Below are 21211 nucleotides of genomic sequence, written 5' to 3'. Positions count from 1 at the left end.
CCAGAAAATATAGCTTTCTGCTTCAATCTTAGATAATTAACATTTGAACGAGTTCAATACATGAGAACATGGGAAAAAATACCAAAATATATATCATATGTCATGAATTTAATAATTTCTAATTATTTTTAATATTTTTCATACAAAAAAACTTAAACTTTATTAACTTTCATTTAAAATTTAACAATTTTTTAACTTTATTTCTACTTAATATACATTATACCTCATATAAATGAAATCAACACAATAAAAAATAAAAAATAAAATTATATATTTATGTAAAAAATTTCTCTTAATATTTAATAAATAAGGCTAAAAAATGTTTTTCCTCTCTCTTATAAATAACTATTGTTTTGGATTGAGAGTCCAGAGCGATATGGATATATATACATGTCCCTCTCTGCAATGAATATATATAACTGTATGTGCGTGTGAGACAAATTATCGTTTTGACTTTAAAACGCAGGGTGACACTCAACGACAACAAGCTGAGTCATCCCATAATTAAGGCATGTGACACTTTTATGATACGGAAGAGCAGACAATTCTATGTCTAATGTCGTTTGCTTAACGTTTTTGGTCTCTTTCTTTGCTCATAACCACTTTTATTCAGTTTATTAAGTTCGCAAGGCATCTCTCTTCATCTAAAATATTATCCACTTATGCGCAGAAGCATGTAAGTTTTTTAAATAACATTTCCCTAATCTTAAAGCTGCAACTTTTTTTGTTAGTGTACGTATTTTTTTATTGAAAATACTATTATTCAATGCAAAAATAATAATATTTGAGGTCCAGTTATATAATAAATGTATGCACATTTTTTAATTATAAAAAAGTTTAAGAATAAGTAAGAAGTTAAAGATGTTATCTTTTATTTTTAACTGATACTTATTATTACAAACTGCTTATGACATTTTAGTGAGTATGCTCCTGACTTGTAACCTTATAACAATTCTCCGAATTTCCTTTTCTTTTGATTTTGGCCTAACTTGACCTAACTAAAAGTGACGGGTGGATATTGGAGTTTGTTAAGGTGATAAATGTGGTGTAAAGGTGAAAGGTTAAGGATCAATTCAAATTCTCATATTCAAACCAAATATTATTATTAATATGGAATATTGATTGCTCTGAATAATAACATGATTAGCATCATTTAAATATAAATATTTAAAATATACACCATCTTATTGCCTCGTGCAAGCACGCAAATGATTATACAAACCACTATAGCATTTATAGTCAACACGCAAGATCTTGTCTTCTCATATACAACAGTGTCTGTTTTATATCAGAAAAAACAAAAGAAGAGGAACAACATCCCCTATTTCGGGGTGCATGCTTCATGAAGATGAGCCCAGCAATGATATATTTAAATATTTGAGATTATTTTAAATGGATTCATAAATATATAATTAATTAAGATCTGTAATTTTTTTCGATGTACGTTGTCCTTATTATGGAATTAAAATGTTTACAGTCAAGTCAACTGCTTAATTAGATATAAATAGATCTCTATATATCTTCATGAACATGACTCTTTTGTTTTTTGTTAGAAATTAGACGGTATCTCTAACCGATAGCTAGAAACCAATAATCTTAAGATATGAAGATTACTAAAGTAGGTTTTGTTTCTTTTAACAAAACCATTTTCATACGCATGGCCTCATTTAAACTCAAGAATCAGCCATCTACCAGAAACACGAGTCCTTTACGAGTTCCAAATTGAAGATTCGATATTTAGAAATGTATTATTTTCCCTGCTTTTGTTGTTGAATGCGTACCTTAGCGTTGCCTTTGACACAAGCAAGAGTCTTTGGAGTTGATAGCGGTGTAAAAAATAACACAGATGACTTTTTTTTTTTTTAATCCTATAGAAGTTAAGTGGATACAATTGAGGGATTTGTTTTAGTCATAAAATATAAAATTTTAATCAATTTTATGTCTCAAATTTATAATATTTTTTAGATTATTCATATTGATTATAGTCACTAAGCAAATTTTTATCAGTTTCAATGTAAATACTTAGATGGGTATCTTAGAAAAATGAATACGTATATTTTACAAATAATTAATCTAATTTTCTCAATATTTATAAATTAATTATATATGGTGTCACTTAGTTTAAAGTGAATAAGAAGGATTAAAAGCTAGTTAAAGAAAAAGACGGGGTGGCTAAGAGCGACATGTTTGTTTGGTGTGAAGTGTGAACTAATAAAAGAGAAAGATGATTGAAAGCGTATAAAAGAAACCAAATTAGGAGGAGAGATCAAAAGGGTGGGACCTAAATTGAGGTTTGGTGATCGAAGAAGGGTCACGTTTGTGAGTTAATTAAGGTCACTTCAAAGCTTGATTAAGTGGGTGACTTTATGCTAACACAAGATCATTAGAATGGCCTCCCAACAAAAGGCATGATTAATTATTAATTAACATAAAAGTGTGTGTGTTTGGGAGTGGGCACGTGAAATAGGGGAAAGTAAAAGATGGGAATTGGCTTTCGGCACATTCTTCTTTCCTCTCTTTCTTACCCCTTTGCCTTTTGGGGCCACGAACTTCATTTTCTTCTTCCCATATCAAATCAATCAATCAATCACTCACTCACTTGTTTCTCAAGGCCTTTTTTTCTCCCACTCATTCCCTTCCCCCTTCCTTGCTTTCTTCTATTCTCATCAAGTTTATGTGAGAAATACTAGTTCATTTGTTATAGATAGATTCTCATGTCACTCTTAGTATGTGATCAACCTTACCCCATCAAAATTCTAACTATATATATATATATAAAAGAAGTAGGTAAGTACTCCTAATTTATAAGAACTAATAAAATTAGTTGATATAGTTATTTATGAAATAATATATGACAATTTACTTGAAATGAATTTTTAATAGTTTGTATTAATATCTGTTTGATGAAAAAATTTCTTTATTATACTTGGGATAGTTTCAGAAAAAATTTATAAATTTAAAAGACAAAACGATTTGAAATTTTATATTTATAATCACCAAAAACCTCTTAGTTAACTCTTGCGTTGAAAATCAGAATAGGGAGTAGGGTTATGGATATGTAATTTTTAGATATAGCCTTCCCAGGGCATCTCCCCTCCAGATCTCATAAAGCACAAATGATTAATTAAGCAGCACCATCTAAAAATAGAAAATATTTTTGTTTTCTTCTTTTATTCACATCAATATTAATAGAATTATTAATATAAAATAAGAAAAACTTATATTAAATGATGACAAATACGTACTAGTAGCTATCCTTCATTTTCCTTACAATGCATAAAGGACAGTACCATTGATTCAAACACATTAAAAGGGAACTGATCACTTTAAAAAGAAGTGGCCCTCTCCCACCTTTTCATTTGTCCAATTTTTAACTGTATTTAAAGTGAGCTTCTTTGGCCTAAATGAAAAAAACAAAAATAAAAGTGAGATTGTCACTATTTCAATTGAAGTGCCCTTCAAGCAATATATATATTGTTCTTTGTGGGGTATTATTGCCCCCACGCAGAAATAATAATCAATTTTCTAAAGCAACATTAATCTTGCTGGCTTTTCTAGGTTCTGGCTCTCTGCTTCTTCTTTTTTTGGTTTTTATACATCAGGTGTTTTTGTTTTTAATCTTGCTGACCTTTATGGCTTTATCAATTTTTATGTTTGTACTCTTCCGGTCTTTAATATAAGACCTGTTTAACTAATTTAACTAAATTAAGAAAGTTAGGTTAGTTAGTAGAAGAAATATGACATGCTTTTCTTAAAACACCATAATCATCTTCTTTAATATCCCCCTCCCTCTTTTACTTGATTATGGTTGAGGGAGTATCTATAGAAATATTTTAGGAAAAACTAATAAATATGAAAAATATGTCTTATATTTGGAACCAAAATCAACTTAACAATTAGGTCCTATATTAAGGACTGAAGGAGTATAAACACTCCATTTTTTAAATGTCTTACATTGTTTTTTCCCGAAAATAAAGTATATTGAAAAATAAATAAATAAGTAGTGAGATAATAATAAGGGAAAATGATAATAATAGAATATCAGTTTAATTATAAATAGTCCCAGATAAAATTTTATGTAAGATCAATTACAAAGAATTCGGAATGCTATAAATTCAGGATTTTCGACTGTAAAAACTCCTACTCTGCAATTAAGATTTTCACTTACAATTATTTAAATCGATATCTGCAAATCATTATTTGTCAGAAAATTTCATTGGAGACCTAACGGTCATTCATCAAATAATCAATATATTGTACAAATAAAATTGCTTGGATAGACGTAAAATATTTGAATTGGTTTAATTTATCCTCGCCCATCAACTTAAATCATCAATTATATAAAAATTGCAAGTTGATTTAACTGTGCATCACAAACTTTTGGTCCCCATCTTCTTTTTGGTTTCAATTTTTAATAGATCACTAGATAGATGCTCTCAAATTCAAACTTTTCTTTGTGGGTATGAACCAAAGCCATAATTAATTGTCCAAACTTTATCTTCTTGGTTTGTATTAATTATTTATTTATATTTATACATACTCAATTAGAGATGCAAAAGAAAGCATCCGGGGATTAATTTTGTTTAATCAGAAAGGGAAAAAGGTACATGTTATATGGAATTAAAGTATAAATAATAATTTGATAAGCATAGAAATTTAGCTTTAATTTGCGCCGACCAAAGTTTAAGTATCTTGGTTACATGCATGCATCGCTTCAAATCACACTGCAAAAAGCAAATTGTCCTCCCATGCATACTTATCTCAATGCCCCGTATGTATGGACTCTTCCTAGCCACTAACAATAATTGCTTTAATTTATTTTACAAAATTTCATTTTTGAATTTAAATCTCAAACAAATTAAATTATACTTTTTTTCTCAATAACAAATTGTTATGAAGTTTTTCGAGACTTAATTAATATAAAATTTAAACAGTACATGTAATATTTTTTTGTCATGACCCGCAAATGCGTCATACTTTAATTTTTATCCAGAGTTCGAATTTGCAAACTCATGCTCAAAAAAGCTTTCAAAAGAATGATTAATGTCAGTTGGGTTATAAAGCCCCAAATCCAAACAAATATGACTCAACCTTACGCAAAATTTATTTATATATGAATATATAATTGAGTTTGGGTAATTTCTGTACTCCATTTCCCCTTCCATTGTTGTTGATAATCACAAAAAGGAAAATAAGAGACTCAGGATAAGGTCAAGACTGGTCTCTTGGTGGATCAGTGTCTCCTAAAATAAATTGCAATTACTTATAATTAGGATAGGAAGTTGTATAACATTATCATAATCATTATGCCCCCCCCCCCTAAAAATAAAATAAAGATCGAACTCCTTTTCCTCATAAAGAGAGAAAAATAACCTCTACGATAATGAAGTTTAAGTAGTTATATAATTTATGAGTATAAGTAACCTCTAAAATTGAAAGTTATGTGCATATAATTCTTGTATCATTCAATATTTTATTAATTATTATTAGCAAAAAATAAAATTACTTGCTAAATTTTGAAAGTTGTAAAAAAAAATTTTCAAATACTCTTTCAGTCCTTAATATATGACCTAATTATTGAGTTGATTTTAATCCTAAATAGAAAACTTGTTTCTTATATTTATTAATTTTTTTAAATTACCATATGGATAGCCCCTTAACCATAATCAAATAGAAAAAAGAGGGAGGATATTGAAAAAGATAATTATGGTGTTTCAGGAAAAACATGTCATATTTCTTATAATTAACTAATTTACCTAACTTTTTTAATCTAATCAAATTAGTTAAATATGTATTATATTAAGGATTAGAGGAGTATAATTTATACTCCTGGCATAAAATCATTTATTTTTTTAATTATAAGTAAATATAATCATTTATTTTTATTTACAAATATATGAAGACTGTGATCATTTCACAGTATTTTTTTTATTTGATCAGGGGTTTTTTCTTTTGAGACTTAGAGCAAAAAAGATTTTAGTCTCTCTGAACAAATGTGCTTCTGAAATTCAAATTTGTGTCTTTTTTCTATACGAGAGTAAAGCCGCTTACCACATGAACTAACAGCCTGTTAGTTCATTTCATTTCGTGGCATTTCAATAATTATAGATTTTCTCCACAACTTAACCACAATTTTTGTGTTGTGTGTGTGTGTTCCCACTTGCCTATCGAAGACAAGTGGAACTTGTTTCATGATTTCAATTTCTTAACGTTGTCATGATCATAAACAGAGAAATATTTTATAAAAATCTTAAGAAAGTCAACTTAAACCACTAGTATTTGTATTTAAACTAATGTGATAGTGGTAGAAATATAATGGGAACATCAATGAAAGTGGGGTTATTAAGAGTGTTGCTTGAAGGTGAATTATTAACTTTTGACGTAACAACTATTTAATTAATTGATTAGTTTAAGGAGACTAGTAAAATGTGAGATTATCGCTTCATGGGGTAAAATATGATGGTGAGTTACAATAGAGCTTTTAGTGAATGCAGGAGTAATATATGGTAAATATATCATTTATTTTTCAAATGTATTCAATTGCTATTAAAATATAGAAAATAAAACTAATTTGAAATTTTTAAAATTTAAAAGTTTTTTTATTTTTCCTATAACTTTATATTCCACTGTGCATATTACTCTCACTCCTCAATTTCATTCATATATATTGGGTTGGCAAATATACATTGGAATTCATTTGATTTAAGTGATATTTGGCATCCCCTTGAATATTATTTGAAAATGAGATTGTCTATTCAACCTTCACAAATGTAATTAATAAATTTCTTTCTAGCCGGAGGAAAATAGATGATATATATATATATATATATATATATAAAGAGACAATAATGCTATTTATGAAAGCTCTCTCACATATTGCCATGCATCTATCATTAATTTGATTAGATTGAAGACGGAGCACATTTCTTATACTTTACTCTTCATTAATTACTTGATAACCAAGCTAATAATTCAAATTATGAGGGGGAAAAAAGAGAATAGAACACTTGGAATGAGTCTGAGTCGTATTTCTAACAAAAAATAACATTTGTTTTCCACTTTTTTTTTTGGTCAAAATTTTGGGCACACGTGTCGATTCGTACCTGAGTAAAAAGTCAAACAAAGGACTAGCTGCTGGTTTACTATGTAAAAGTATAGATCGAGTCTTTTATAAATAGTACTAGTATGATTTTAATCAAATTTTACATTATATTGATTGATTTTACACACCTAGAGACACTACATGCATGCGTGTGCGTGGGCGTGCAAGCAGAATAATTTACACTGTGTGATTTAAAGTTTGAAACCAGAAATTTTTAACAATAAAATTATTTCTTATGATAAAATTCAAATATTTATTTCTTTTTTGTTATAAAAAAAAGCCAGTCATGCCTTCAAAATCTATAGCCGAATACTTTGTAATCTTGCGAGAGTTTTTATCAAGAGTAATAAAGTAGTTATTAATTGAAGCGGTAGCAGTATTATCCTCGTAAAGAGGAGAATATAAATTCAAATCTCGAGAAACATACTTATTAGGAAGATTATTTCTTAACAGTTTCAGACCCAAAAAAGATTTGTCTCAAGCGTAATATAACTTGGGAATACTCTTGTTTCACTTAAAAAAAGAGTAATAAAGTGAAACATATACTTATGTGATGTCGTATAATTAAGATATTATATGGATATAAATAATAATCCTGAAATTTCCATAATGGATAATTGTTATTGACATATAAAGATAAAAAAAATAATGTTGTAAATATTATGTTGTGTGGATGTTCATAACTCTTTAGTCTCTTGGGATTCCTTCTCATGGTTAATGGCATTATACCTTATAACTCCCAAATTGAAGGGTTTCAAGTATTGATTTCCTATAACCTCCAATTGTACAATTATGTTACTTAATTCCTTTCTTTATGTACTTGTAACTCTTTAGGTTAGTCTTCAATATTAGGGTCCTATAAATAGGAGATGATGTACACACATTTGAGACAATAAAGTGAATGAGAACTCCTCCTTAATTTCTCTTTCAATTTCCTCTTATTTTCTCCATCTCTCTCATCTCAATCTTTGTACTTTTCTCATTTTTCATAACACGTTATCAGCACGAGTTTGCTTTGAAGATTTGAGGTATGAGCCCTTTGTAATTTAATATATTCTTATAGTATATGATAATACTTTCTACTAACTACTCCTTACCCAATTATTCTTTTTATCTTATTATCACGTCTAATTTTAATTTTCTATATATTTGCTATATATTATGTTGTTCTTTTATGTTATTTATTGATTTATTCTTTTTATACATTTTAATTCTATGATCTCTCCATTGTGATATTGTGTTATTTATTTTTCCATACTTCTTGTTCTATTGTTTGTTTACATATATCTGTTTGGTTTATATTATGTCGTAGTATTATATATATATGGTTATATAATGTTATTTATATTTGATTATAAATTTTAATTTATTTAATTTATTTCATTACAATATTATTTAATTTCATTTTATTAAATGGCTAGAAGCCATATGTGATTAGATGACCAGAAGTCATATCACTTTTGCAATTGTTCTTTTATGAAAGAACACTATGGATGCTTTTAAATGGAATGACAAGAAAAATTTATGGCACTTTGATGATTTGATAATGACAAATATCAAAGCCTTGAAAGCTACATGGTGACAAGTATTGAAGCCCTGAAGGCTACATTGTGACAAGTATCAAAGCCCTCAAGGCTAATAGTTCAAACATCAAATGGCATAAAAGAGTTTTATTTGAAAGATTTTTACTATAGTCCTAAAGACTAATATTTGAATAAATTGATTATGTGCTACTGAAATAAGGAACATGTCTATAAGAATGATAAAGAGCATGCCCACATTGTACCGTTGGAATTAATAATTAAAGGGCAATAATATTTGGTTTTAGCTATTAAACCGTAATTGAGGAGATATTGATACCTCTATAGTCAAAAACAATTATGAGTAAATATCATAATATGACCAGAAGTTATATAGACAAATATATGTACCAATCTATTGAAATTAAATGTTAAAATTGGTTATGAAATCAAAAGATCAAGAGATATTATGAAAAATATGAAAATGCAGTTATAATGCCCAAGGTAATGTCTTATAGAGAAATATGTTCAAATTAGTCAAAGTTGAAAAATATAATCATTAGCCTAGAAGGCTATATCCAAAAGGTTGTATAATATTATTTTAAATTTCTTGTGATTGATTGGTAAAAATATATTATTATAAGTATTTGATATTAAGATATTGATAAACATTAAAAGTAGTTATTGGTCACTTTGAAATGTTAATTTATTGTGCCAATTTACTTGCATATTTATAAACATGAATTGTGAATATAATTTATTTTCATATCAATAGAATAGCCAAAAAAAATGGTCATATTGTGATATTGGTACTTTATTGTACTATTTGTGCGCAAATTAAAGAGATGATATATTGTTCATATTTTGTTTATTTATATGCTATTTGTATGATCTTAGTTTGAATGATTTATTGTGATTTATTGACAATAAATTTTATTGTGAGCATTTGAAATTGTTTTGAGTTTAACTAAACAAGAAATTAGTTGAGAAAGAAAAGTTAAGTATTCATACAATGTAAGTAATTTTTCAAAAGATATATTTTGAGTATTACAAATTAAATAAATAATATATATTAATGTTAAGAAGTTTTATCAATAAGTTCAATTTTACACTTTATTCTCAGAAAGTTTATTTTAAAAGATATTCTATATTTGTGTTCTTTTTAATTATATGAGTTTGTTTATGAGAATAAATTAAGCATGTGCAAATGATAATTATAGTTTAAAAAAATTATGATTATTGGATTAATTCAAACATTATTTAATTCTTTAAGTTCATACATTTTGAAAAAGTATAAAAGAAAATTGTATATCTACAATTAAATTAGTTTTTGCTGTGACATTTGAGAGAAAAAATCATATATTTATTTCACATTTGAATTGAGAAAATGAAAATTTATTTAACTTTATTATAAATAGTTGATATTAATTTCGATTGGTTGGACAAAATCATCTTTGCAGTATGTGTAAATTCTATATATATTACAAGTTAAACTTATGATACTTATAACTATTTATTATTATGTATTACGATATTATTAAGATAAATTTGTCTCCTTATTCTTCTCAAATTACTTAGTTCCTGAAGAATTATGTGTAAAAATATTAATATAGTTCCTGAAGAACTAATACATATTTTTCTTTATGGGCATATAAAGAATTAATGGTAAAAAAAAATATGACCCATTGATCTACATTAGAACTTCGGTTTCGAAAGAGTCTGAAAAGTAATAGCCTAATCGAATTGAAATCCATAATTATATATGAACTAGGAAGTACTTGGACTTCCAAGTGATGGAGGTTATTAGCCTATTATATGCTAGTCACTGTTTTTGAAATACATGAATAAGGAAAACATGTTTTTATGACTCACACTTGAGGGGGAGACTGTTGAAATACAAGTGTGAGTTGATGTTGGATAGAGTTTTACTTGAAATTTGTTACAGTAAACCAGAAGTTTACTCGCCTAATTAATGTATAGTTGGGGTGGCTTGTCTGATTATCATAAATAATATATATGATGTAACAAATTATTGATGATTATGTATCGACATTCATTGAAGAACCAGAAGATTCTTCATGAATAGCCAACATATTATATGATCCAAGAATTCATATGCTGCTTATTCTCAATGAAAAATCGATTGCATTGATATCACTAGTTATGATGTAAAATGGATCTCTACATTTCTGAAAATATATCAAATTCAGATATATGGACCCATACCAATAGCATGTAAACCATACAAGTATTTAATAAATTTGATAGATGCATCTATAAGATGGTTATATGTATTATTATTAATTTGCAACCTGAAGTTTGCAAAATTATTTGAGTAATCATTATGTTGAATGCACAAGTTCCAGAGTATGAGATCCAGAAAATTTCTATTGAAAAAGATTGTGAATTTATATCCCAGAATTTCAGTGATCAACATGCATTTGTTAGAAAAATAATTGAAAAGTCTACTTAACAGAACAATCTGGCAGAATTATTAGCCTCCATGAATGGCTAGATCAATACTTTTGAGAACAAGATCTTCATCTCAGGGTTGGCTTGTTTAGATTGATATGTTGCAACATTTATGCAAATCAAGCCAATAAAATTCTTCTAATGAAATTGGCTTTTGGTCAGGAGCCAAATACTTCCCATTTTAAAAGTTTGAATGTGCAATACTTATGTCTATTGATCCATCACAATATACATATAGATGGATATAAAAAATTGGAATGAATGTTGGGTAAGAACCTTCTTCTTCTTGTTTGTATCTAAAAAAAACAAAAGGAATGTTTCTAAAAGAAGCAAATGAATTGAGGAGACTCATATTGCATGATTAATTGATTGTCATTCGACAAAATTTTCCCAACATGAGGGGGAGAAACTGAGTAGCTGGAAAAGATAACATATAGAATGCATTATTATTATCAAGTATAGATCCTCAGATATATGATAGTATGAACCAGAAGTTCATCAAAGAATGCATCCATGAGATATTATAAAATATGTGCCAGATGCTATTACTGACCTAAGTGAGTATTACTAAATCTCATATTCCAACTGAAAATGCTCCAATTAGTATAACTAAAAGTGAGACATGCCTGAAGCATGAGAGATTAATCGGTTCCAATATAATTATATTGAACAAAAAGGAGCATGAAATTTAAAAGTTATATTAAGGAGGCATGTGCTTTAGAAGAATACTGAGACATTACTAGTTGAAAAAAAAAGCCCCAGAAGAGGTTCAGGTACCTGAAAAGTAATGAAGAGATCTCAATAAGTTATGTCACAAGAGGAAAAATGGAATCAAAAAAATAAAGTTGTCGACAACATTTTTGATAATAATATCACGTGATTTTAAAAAGGATCTTATATGAAAATAGAAATTTGGCCAAAAGCAAAAGGAAAAGAGAAAAGATGCAATGGAAACATAATTATTATTTTAATATGTGAAAATTATGGACCTGCAATCCAAACACATCAAATACACAGTTATTATGTGACATATAAATATTTTTGTGAAAATAAAGAATTTCACAAAGGTCCAGTGATTATGATTAGGCATAATATTTTGTGATGGATGCAATAATTTTTGCATATATTACTAGTTTGGCAGTATATGAAAAATGAAATATGCGTCTGTTAGATATCGTTATAGCCTATACATGTGGCTCACTAAATAATGAAGTTTACATGAGAATTCTTGAGGGATTTAAAATGCCAGAAGCATTTATATAGAAGAAAATCATCCAATGCTTAAAATATTATGTTGAATAAAATAATATGAGTATACATATCTGGCTTAGAAAAATATATTAGAAAATAAATAATTTCGTATCTTACTTGACCCGTAGATCAAGTTATTGAATGCATCAATGATTGCAAAATGATTGATTTTGTTATGATAATTTTGTTTGCAAAATATATTCAACTAAATAGATTAGAAGTCCCGTATATTTATTCTATAATAATATTTACATATATTGTCAATATTATGGTAAAGATAAGTTTCTGCAGGTATGCACGTGAATAACAAAATTGAGATTGAATATGTAGTTCTATGAAACTATTACATGATATCATTTTATTCAAATTAAATTAATTTGAGTCGATACAAGATATATTATAGTATTTTTCAGAATAAATTTTCTTTGTAGTTTTCTCAATGCAAGTAAAGAATATATTGATAATTCCACATATCTAGAAGATATGTTAGAGGAATACATTTCAATATAATTTGATGACGACGTACTATGCATAGTTCACCTTAAAAAAAGATATGCTTGAAAAAGCATTGGACAACTTGAGAAATTAGTATACTCTATTATGATAAAATAATAGAGAGTGATGCTGTTGATGGGGGGAGTAAAAGTGATGTTATCATTAGGGGGAGTAAAGATCATGTTGTACTCTTTTTCTTAGCCAAGATTTTGTCCCACGGGATTTTTCTGTTAAGATTTTTTAACGAAGCAGTTTCAATGTATATTGTGTACTCTTTTTCCTTCACTACGATTTTGTCCCACTAGGTTTTTCCTAATAAGGTTTTAATGAGGCACAATATTTGTTTATGAACATTCAAGGGGAGTGTTGTAAATATTATGTTGTGTGGATGTTCATAACTCTTTAGCCCCTTGGGATTCCTTCTCATGGTTAATGGCATTATACCTTATAACTCCCAAATTGAAGGGTTTCAAGTATTGATTTCCTATAACCTCCAATTGTACAATTATGTTGCTTAATTCCTTTCTTTATGTACTTGTAACTCTTTAGGTTAGTCTTCAATATTGGGGTCCTATAAATAGGAGATGATGTACACACATTTGAGACAATGAAGTGAATGAGAACTCCTCCTTAATTTCTCTTTCAATTTCCTCTTATTTTCTCCATCTCCCTCATCTCAATCTTTGTACTTTTCTCATTTTTCATAACAAATAACATGTATAAATATCTTTTGATATTTTTGTCACTGCTTTGGGGAAAAAAAAACAGAGAGAGAGGTGGGGGGTGGACACGCAAAAAGGAGGCGCGTGGAGGGTCACATCAAAAGCAAAAGGGAGAAATTCCTAATTAGAAAAAAAGAAGAAGGGAAAAGTCCAATCGCCGTCCAATCCAAAACGCACCGTTGACCACCAAACAGTATCCAGTTATGAAACTCACTCACTGTCACTCATCCATATTTTAAAATATTCTTATAAATATAGTAAATAAATACAATCTCCGTCCTAAATACTACTTCCAGTACTAATTATAAAAATCAGTTGACTAATTTGAGAAGATTAATAAAATAAATTAAATTAGTTATTTATCCTAAATAGATGTTATTTTTTTTAAAATATCCTTACTAATTAAATGTATTAACTAGAACTATAATTATTAGAAGGATTATCTTGAAAAAAATTGAGTAAATATGAGAGACACAGTGGATTAGGGTCTTATATTTATAACCAAAATAAAATTTAAACAATATCTTATATTAAGGATCGAACGTAGTATAAGAATTAGTTAACTAATTTGAGTATATTAAAATAAGTATTATTTTTTTAAAATATTATTACTAATCAATTTTATTAGCTAGAACTATTATTATTAGAATGACTATCTTTAAAAAAATAGATAAATATGAGCGATAAAATGAATGAGATCATATATTTAAGATTAAAATAAAATTCAAATGGAAGGAGTAAATTCCATCGTGATTATCTCTCCCAAATAATTATCTTATATTTTTGGGAGAATTATTTAGAGGTGCTAAAAAAATTTAATTACCAAAAACTTTTAATAATAAGTGATTAATATAAAGTTGTTATTTATTCTTGTTGCTTATCTTTTTCCACTTGTTAACGAATTTTGAATCAAAAGAATTTAAAATAATTAAATTTTTTTTTCTTGGGATCAGAGTGTAACTCTCCCTCTACTCTTTCGTCTCTGTCAATATTCTTCACTGGTCTGCTCATAACATAAAGTCATAAATCACCAACAATAAATATATTATTTGCTAAATAAAAATAATGTAAGATATTTATGCAATAAAGATAAAGATAAATACATATGTAAGTCTCATATTGCTTGATTTTAAGACATAAACTGTAATATTTATTATCAAAATAGTGTAATTTTGGTGACATTTTTATATTCTTCTTAGATATTACCATATGAAAAATATAATGATATCTTCAAAGTTTTTTAATTATAATATTCTTCCTAGCTATCCCTTTCTCGCACACATAATTATATATTCTTTGATCGCTGTCATTGCAAGAATAAAATAATGAAAAGCATTCAAATATTAGATGCGTATCAAGTGTTTTATATGAATTTTTTTAAAATACCAAAATAGTGAATGATTTTATTAATAATATTGATGATAAAAAAAAATCCTGAGAATATGAGTGCTTGTGTCCCAAAAAGTGAGGGGATTCGAATGTAGCTTTGTCGAATTTGGATTCTCGAATGATTATCATTTTAAATAAACTCCCATCATCCAGCTAATGCAGATAAGATTATTTTAGAATAATTTTCATTTCTGACAAAAGTAGTGTTTGAGAACCGTCATAAGCATTTAAATTTTTTTTTTTTCATATATTTATTTTTAATACCATACAAACATTTTTAAAAGAATATTCCAAACACCCCAAAATGAATTTGAATTGTTTAAATTGATTACATTACACTGTAAAAAAAAAAGTTGACTAAGATGAAAGTGATTTTATCAGTTAAAAATAGAGAGAGGTTCGAAAGTTAATTTGATTGTTCACTCAATATAGACATCCGATGTTATTTAAGATATTTTTTTAATGAAAGTAATGAATTAAAACCATTGAAAAAATAATTTATAAAAATGGGGAGATCCAAGTTCCGATTCGGTGAGGTATTTTGATAAGACAAATAATTTGATTTTTAATATTTACTTCTGACCTTAATAATATTGTAATGAAATAGTATCATCACTTGATTCTTCTACCATCGATTGATTATTTCATTTTTTATTTATTTGAATAGAATTGACCTTGCTTATGCTATGCATTCATAAAAGTAATAACTATATAACTATCTTCAAGTCATATTGATAAAATAAAATTTGATATTATGGTTAAGACCTTAACATCACACTAATTACTTTTATAATTATCTTAAAAAAAGAAATTATAAATACATATAATACAAATTCATTTTATTGGAGATAATTTCGTAGGTGGCTTGTGAACGCGATTAATTGATGTTAACAGAGCTGCATGATTGTATTTTTTTTTTCAAATAAATATTCATGATTGATACGATGAATTGTATAATCTGCAATTGTTTTATAAATTAATTACAGTCAAATTTGTTCATTTTCTCTAATCAAAATTGAAAATTTCTCCATCAAATTCAATTTCACAATTTGTCAATTTATAAAATTTTACTAGTTCAATTGCCTAGCGTGCATGGCACAGCTTTGGTTCCCATTCATACTTTGTGCATCATGACTAACATATGGCCGTGTTTAACACGACACGCCAAATCTCTTTGATTCTATATTACTATTATTTTCATTATCATTGTTATAAGGGTAAATGTGTAATTTTATCTCTGATTTTATTCCTCAAATGTAATTTCACCCTTTTTTGTCCTATTAAAAATATTAGAATAAAATTGTATAATACTATCTCCGGTCCTAATTATAAGAGTCAGTTGACTAATTTGAGGAAATTAAAGAAATAAGTTGAGTTAGTTATTTGTTCTAAATAGGTGTTGTTTTTCCTAAAATATTCTTACTAATCAAGTGTATTGACTAGGGGTGTGTTTGGGTGACACCCCAAACCATGGTTGGGGACCCAAACCATGGTTTGGAGTGTCAATCACCCAAACACCCCCTCTAAAAACCAAAACCATGGTTTGGAAAAAGCAAAATTTTTTTGCTTTTGGAGAAAAAGGGGAGAGTGTGAGAGCCTATATGATATGTATCTTGTTATTTTTTTTATAAACATATTTTTGATAAACATATTTAATCTTATATTTTATAAATATATAGACACATTAATTAATTATTAATTATATTATCTTATGTATTATTAATTATGTTGGTAAAAATATATTATTAACAATTTTATTCCTTCAAATTAAAATATATCATAAAATCTATTTTTTCTGTAATTATCATATTAACTTATGTCTTTTTTTTTAGTAATTTGTATATATAAAAGTGCTTCTGATAACAACTATCTAAACACTCTCACTTCTCAAAATCACTTTTTTACAAAATCTATTCTTCACAGAATCTATTCTCCAGAATCACTTTTCCAAACCACGGTTTGGTTTCATCCAAATACACCCTAGAACTATAATTATTATAAGGGTTACTTTAAAAAAAAAGTATAAATATGAGAGACAAAGTGAATTGGGATCTTATATTTAGAACCAAAATAAAAATCAAATAGGATCAGGTGGTAGTAATGATTAATTCAAAGCAAAGTGGAGACTAGTTAATAATTACCACGAAAAAATATCAAATGGTTTTAAGATCATGGAGGCGAACAGGTAAGCCTTGACAATGTTTTCTTCTTGCGATCAGGTTCATAATATAAATCATTTTAAGTGCTTCTTATGCAGCCCTTATGACAATTTTTAAGAAAATTATGTTTGCCAGATAATTTTTTTTTTCATACTTTCTTCGTCTTTTATTATAAGATCCACTCAACTATATTATTTGATTTAAAAAAATTATTAAAATTAGTTAAGAGTAACAAATATGTTGAAAATATACTCTCTTCCCCCCTCCCCAAATATCCTCTCATTTATAAGGGATAGGTGTGAGTGAGGAAAAAAAAGAGAAAATATATGAGAAAAAGATAATGAGAGTGGGTATATTAATTAAGGATAAAGCGTGTAAAAATCCAAGAAGATATTATAAAAAGAGACAAGTTAATTCAAAAAATTAAATCTTATAATAAAAGTACTATTTTCTGCAGAGTAAAATTATTTAAAAATAAATTAATTCAAACCCCTCAATAATAAAGTTATTAAAAGATCCAGCAGTAAGCATTAATTCCTCCTAAAGTGAGGACTCAAAAATTGAATTCTTGCGGAATGAGGTGTCTACATCCGTGTCTAATAATGCTTGAAGAAGAATAATTGTGCCAAGTAGGGAAAAAAAAGAGAAGAAAAACACTGGCAAAAAGTATAAAAGGAAAAAAAAAAAAGGGAGAAATGAAAGAACAATAGTGGGAGTGATTAAGAGAAGGTGGGAGCCAGAAGGTACGGTAAATGGGAAGAGACAACACGCAAACCTCCGCAAATTTAGGTTTCGCTGTCTTCTCCCACACCCGCTGCACTCTCCCTTGTTTTTCGGGTCTCCTCTCACTCCTTCTAGATCCTTCATCTTACTGCCACTATTTAATAATTCTCCCATTTCGTTTACATTTTTATTCAAATTAATACTCCTCCTGTTCCTAATATAGGACTTAATTATTGAGTTAGTTTTGATCCTAAATATAAGATCCACTGTTTATATTTATCAATTTTCTCTAAACTATCCTTATGAATACTCCCTCAACCATAATCAAGCAGAGGAGGGAGAGAGGTATTAAAAAAGATGATTATGGTGTTTTAGGAAAAATATATCATGTTTCTTATAATTAACTAATTTACCTAACTTCCTTAATCTAGTCAAATTAGTTAAATGGGTCTTATATTAAAGACCAGAGGAGTAGTAATTATACCATATAATTATTCCTATACACTCTTTCCATCTCTTGTTATAAGATCTAATTTTTTAATAGGTTTGTTTTTTTCTATAAAATTTTTTTAAAAATTTGGTTGAATATTTAATAAATTATTACTTATTTTACTTCTGTTTAATGCATTTAATACATTCTCTTTCTTCATTTATCTCACTATTACTCTCTTACATCTATCTATTCATATGTAGGGGTATACTAGAAAAAAATTATATTTGCTGCATATTAATTGTTTTTAACTAATTTTAACTATTTTTTAAATCACACAATTTAGTTAAAACGATCTTATAACAATGGACGAAATAGTAGATTCCAAATTCATCAATAAATTAATTATATAATTACCCCCAACCTGGATATAACTATTTGTACGTGCCCAACAAATGTTGATTGAATTGCCAAAATTATACTACCTTCGATCCCAATTATAAGACTTTACTTATAGTCTATAAAAATGAGATCTTATAATTAGTAAATGAGGTCTTATAATTAGGATCAAATGTAGTAATGATAACTTACATTATGAAGGTGATTTTGAATCTTTTTATTAATATACTTCTTGTGGGCTTTGCATCATTTAAATTAAATATTTAAAGATTTAAACTTTATATTATGGTTGAAGTGTTTAAATTTCGAAAATAAATGAAACTTTAAACTTATATATATATATATATATTGATTATTGAAACTTTTTGGCCATAGAAAACTTATCTAACAATAACCACAAAAGAAGGGAGATAATGAGAGTAATAATGATAATAGAACATTAGAAAAGTGGTTCACGTGCACATGCATCCATCCACCTTATCTTTGCTTTAAAACATGTTTGAAAATTATTGAGCAAATCACCATCATTAACAAGACTTTTGTAGCTTCCATTGCTTAATTATCTTTCCTCATTCCCATCATTACTCGTTTTATAATCAACCATCATTTCCTCATTTTCCTTTCTCTTTTCATCTTCTCTTCTATATACACATATGTATCTCATCCTTTACGCCGGTGAATATATTGTTCTTATCGCACTTTCAACATGTTTTATTGATACCTTTATATAAAGTTAATACTCTTTCGGTTTTTCATATAGGACCTAATTGTTAAGTTGATTTTGATCCTAAATATAAAATCTATTTTTCGTATTTATTAATTTTTTCTAAATTACTCTTATTGATACTCTTTCAACCATAACTAAGTAGGAGAGGGTATTAAGGAAGTTGATTATTGTATTTTAGAAAAAACATGTCATATTTCTTATAATTAACTGATTTACTTAACTTTTTTGATCTAATCAGATTAGTTAAATAGGTCTTATATTAAAAACCATAGGAGTATGAACTCTATCCTTATTTAATATGTATAATTTCCACCAAAAAAAAAACAGCACTTCATAAAATAGTAAGTTACAAATAAAATTGTATATACATGCAATATGTTTATTAAAACAATTTATATTAAGAATAGAAATACTCTATAAATAGAATCAGATAAATAACTATGGTATGGTATGCACGATAATATCATATTCAATTATTAAAAGAACTGTCAGATTAATTAAAAATAACCTAAAATTTTTATTCTTTTCTTTTTTTATTAATAAAATTCAAAATCTTCAGAAAAAGTTGAACCCACTTGTTTGAATAATCGTGGTGCTAGTTGCTTGGATCCAGTCTTCGGTTCATTGTACACTAAATATAAGTTAAAACCTTATTTCATGTGCTAAAATCCTATCTTTTATAGTATATCGATAGCTATTCTAAATAATAATGTGATTTTTATTTCATGTTTATAATGTTTGCCATTTTAAAATATCAACTCCATTGTACGACCCGAATTAAACAAACAGCCTACGTGTTTGGTATTTTATATACTTTTTTTTTTGACCGAAATATTTTATACACATGAAAAACCTTATTTCATGTGCTGAAAATTCAAAGGCCGATTAATTAAACTTGTGGAATGGAAGCGTGGCGACAGCCAGACAGCTATTTCCCTCTCTTTCTCAACATTTAATTCAAACTTTCACCCTACCAACAGGAGTTAGCCAATTATTTATCATAAAAATAAATGCACGAAACCGATTTTACTTTAGATCAAAATCAGTCTTGAATTATTCTTAAAATCTCAAGACCACAAAATGAATATGTATAACGAAAAGAGCCTAATGAGTGATCACAATAATGTTGGCAAAAAAAAAAATCACAATAAAAAGTCTAATTATTAATCATGTTTTGCTAAAAAAAACATTTTCAATCACGTAAACCACAAAATTTTCTTAAATTTAAAATCATATCCCAACAATTTATTCATGTCTATTCCATATGTCATATAAATTTTAGAAAAACGCACTAATCACAAGTTGAAAAAAAATCATGCCGGGGCATCAAATAATTGGAATGAATAATATTTTTTTTTTTGAAAAAACAAGACAATGATATGGTCTGAAATTAGCACATTTTGGTAAAATGTCCCTAATGGCCAAAAGAGATGCAATTATCTCTATGCCATCGTGAGCATCATATATATTCAATTTTGCGTATAAGTTTTCAAAATAAAAGTCATTTGTATGAAACTGAAAATATGTTACGCACAAGTGAAGAATAGTTGCATCTGTTGAAAATAACTAGATGTGCTCAAATTGAAATTCTTAATTCTTATGAGCAAATAAATTTTTAAATAGGAGAACCGAGCTTCTCATAAAATAAAAGGGTAAGGTTGAAAGTAGAGGAAGATTCTCACACAAATTATAAAATTATTAAACTTAGAAAGCAAGAGGATGATCGATGATGAGAGGGATACTTGCATGTGAGGCAGAAAGAAAGGGAAGATGAAATAAAAAGGGGAAGGAGTGGGAAAAAAAAGAGAGCTTTATGGTGCAA

This window comes from Neltuma alba, unplaced genomic scaffold (genome assembly GCF_004799145.2).
Source record: "Neltuma alba isolate B1F8T4 unplaced genomic scaffold, ASM479914v2 tig00010945_pilon, whole genome shotgun sequence".
NCBI classification, from domain to species: Eukaryota; Viridiplantae; Streptophyta; class Magnoliopsida; order Fabales; family Fabaceae; genus Neltuma; species Neltuma alba.
This window is presented reverse-complemented; position numbering follows the sequence as displayed.